The sequence below is a fragment of the Octopus bimaculoides genome, chromosome 2, assembly GCF_001194135.2.
Source record: "Octopus bimaculoides isolate UCB-OBI-ISO-001 chromosome 2, ASM119413v2, whole genome shotgun sequence".
Classification (NCBI taxonomy): Eukaryota; Metazoa; Mollusca; class Cephalopoda; order Octopoda; family Octopodidae; genus Octopus; species Octopus bimaculoides.
In genome coordinates this window covers 175245586-175248694 of record NC_068982.1, presented here as the reverse complement: position 1 = coordinate 175248694, position 3109 = coordinate 175245586, and positions in this window count along the sequence as shown.

Below are 3109 nucleotides of genomic sequence, written 5' to 3'. Positions count from 1 at the left end.
TATATATATATATACACGCACACACAGACACACACACACACACACACACCACTCATTGAGACCAGCTGAACTCATACAACAAAAAAGCCCTATGCATCTGGATTGATTTAAGAACATATGTTATGTCTCAACGCTACTGCTGTCTAGCACCTTCGGATGATCTCTACTCAACCGCTACACAACTGCTACTCGACTGCTACTCAACACACCTACTACGGCCAGACTACCTCTTATATATCTTGGGAGATCCTACTTCTTCGCCTGGGGGCGTCGACACAACAACATAAATAGGCGTGGCTGCGAGGTAAGAGGTTTACTTCTCAACCACATGTTTCCGGGTTCAGTCCTACTGTGTGACGCCTTGGTCAAGTGTTTCCTAGTATAGCCTCGAATCAACAAAGTTTCATATAGCTACTGCTCCAACATGAAAAATATTATTACTCGCAGGTCACATCAAGCGCCCACTCTAAGTTGAAACTATCGCGACCCAGAAACTTACCCACTCGAGGGCGCGTGGTTTAGTGGTTAGGGCATTCGGCTCATGATCGTAAGGTCGTGAGTTCGATTCCCGGCGACGCGTTGTGTCCTTGAGCAAAACACTTTATTTCACGTTGCTCCAGTTCACTCAGCTGGAAAAAGTGAGTAGTACCTGTATTTCAAAGGGCCGGCCTTGTCACGCTATGTGTCACGTTGAGTCTCCCTGACAACTACGTTAAGGGTACACGTGTCTGTGGATTGCTCAGTCACTTGCACGTTAATTTCATGAGCAGGCTGTTCCGTTGATCGTATCAGCTGGGACCCTCGTCCTCGTAACCGACGGAATGCTCCACTCCACCCACTCGACCAGGCATGCAAGATCAGTTCAGTGGCTAATGAAGCTGAAATCACCGCAGTGCTCCATAATAAAGATACTCAAAAGAAAAAGTATACTGATATTTTCAAAAGTAATTTAAAAAGCAAAAGGTATGCTGTGGATAAGAAGAAAGCCACGAAGTTAGCTGATCATATCTGGGATCTAACGGTCAACTACATATCATACACCATCAAGCGGAGTATTGTGGGACGATCCATGCCATAGGTTAATGGATAAAAGAGATGCACGCTTTGTTTAGCCGAAACATGTCGTATTATTTTTAGACCTAAGAACTCTACTAACCAACTAAATCCTAGATCTGAGATTTGTATGCAATGTAGACATATCGGCAATATCTATTTGTTTGTGGAACACTCTGTTCTCACAAAATTTAATCTTCTACTACTAGTAGAAATACTCTGTGCATTAACTTTTATATACACAAACACACATACACACACACGTTTGTGTGCGTGTGCGTGTGTGTGTGTGTGTGTGTGTGTGTGTGTGTGTGTGTGTGATTGCGTGTATGTTTCTGTCTCCTTGTTTTAACATTGAGTGAGAGTTGTAAAATGATATATATATACATATATTTATATGTATATATACATATAAATGCGTGTGTTTATGAGTGAGTGTGTGTGTGTGTGTGTGTGTGTGTGTGTGTGTGTTAACGTGGTATGATCAGATTGTTTAAGAGGTTCACCTTGCAATCATAAGGTACAAACAGCGATCCCACTGCATGTCATCTTCGGCAAATTTCATTTTCTATGGCGCAGGTCGATCACATCTCGTGACTGGAAATGGATAGACAGAAACTGTATAGATGTCCTTCAGATGGATTGTGCCTGAAACACACTGAGTTACGATGGAGTTGCTTGAGAAAGGTGAATGTGTCTATGGAATACTCAGCCACCTAGATGTTAATTAAGGAGCAGATCAAATAACTGAAATCCAAACATCGACAGGCGGAAATCCAACACACACACACACACACACACCAATATATATAAGATATGTATGAAGGGTTTAAGTCGATTAAATCGGCCCAAATGCTTAAGTGCTACTTATTTTAGCGACCCGAAAGGAGGAACTGCAAAGTCAACTACCGTGGTATTTGAACTCAGAACGTAAAGACAGACGATATGCTGCTTACGATTCTGCCAGTTTTCCACCTTAATAATAATGATATAAGAGCACTCAGAAAACGCAAACCTCCGCCAATGCAACACCAACGTCCTTTCAACGATTAGCCAGAGATGACTTTCAAAATGAGAATATCTGACTCGACTGCACTCACAAACGAGAATACTAAAAATGAACCCGACCGCTCTCAAAAACTAAGTAATAAAAAAAAAAAAACAGGATAATAACCCAGAATCATTGTCTGGTACCGGATCGATCCCTAAATCCAATCAGTTCATGCCAGTTATGAAGCCTAACAGTTATGAAGTCACAAGGTCAAACATCCATGAAAGTTTCATCCGAATCCATCCAGCAGTTCTTGAGATATCTTGTCCACGGACAAATAAACAAACAAACGCGACTAAAAGCAATATGTCCGCCTTCGCTAAGGCGGAGGGAATAACAGAATGCACTCATACAGATATATAACAACTTACACATTTATAAAGGTCGATGTATATACATTGAGTTTTATACTTCAGTACAAAAAAAATGAATGCGAAATACACCTTTGAACTATTGACGCTTCCTCTTTCAATAATCCTGAAGTCTCTTTTTTTGCAATAATTGTTGTGATATTCCAAGTTGTGAGATTTCAAGTTGTTGTGATATTCCAATGTTGTACACACAGTACGCCGCTCATGCGATTCAGTTTTGCTATTCTAATTTTAAATTATCTCTCGGGGTAAAAAAAAAAAAAAAAAAAAATGATTATCCTGTCATTCACGGAATTTATGTGTTTGGATATCTTTCATGCCTGCGTGTAAATGTTTGCCTTTCAATGTCTTTTATTTGTCTAGCTGTTTTTATGATTGTTTATCCATGAAACTATTTATCTAGATACTTAATCTATCTAAACACGTGTTGAACTATTTATGTACCTCTATTTATGTATAATTATGTATAATTATTGCACAAAAATCATCAATATGCATTTTCAAGCAGAAAAAATTTACTAGAGAGGACAATGTAGTGGGTTCAATGCTATGTAATTTAATATAGTATGTAGATTAACTGAATATATATATATATATATATTAAATTAAATAAATACATATATATGTAAATATA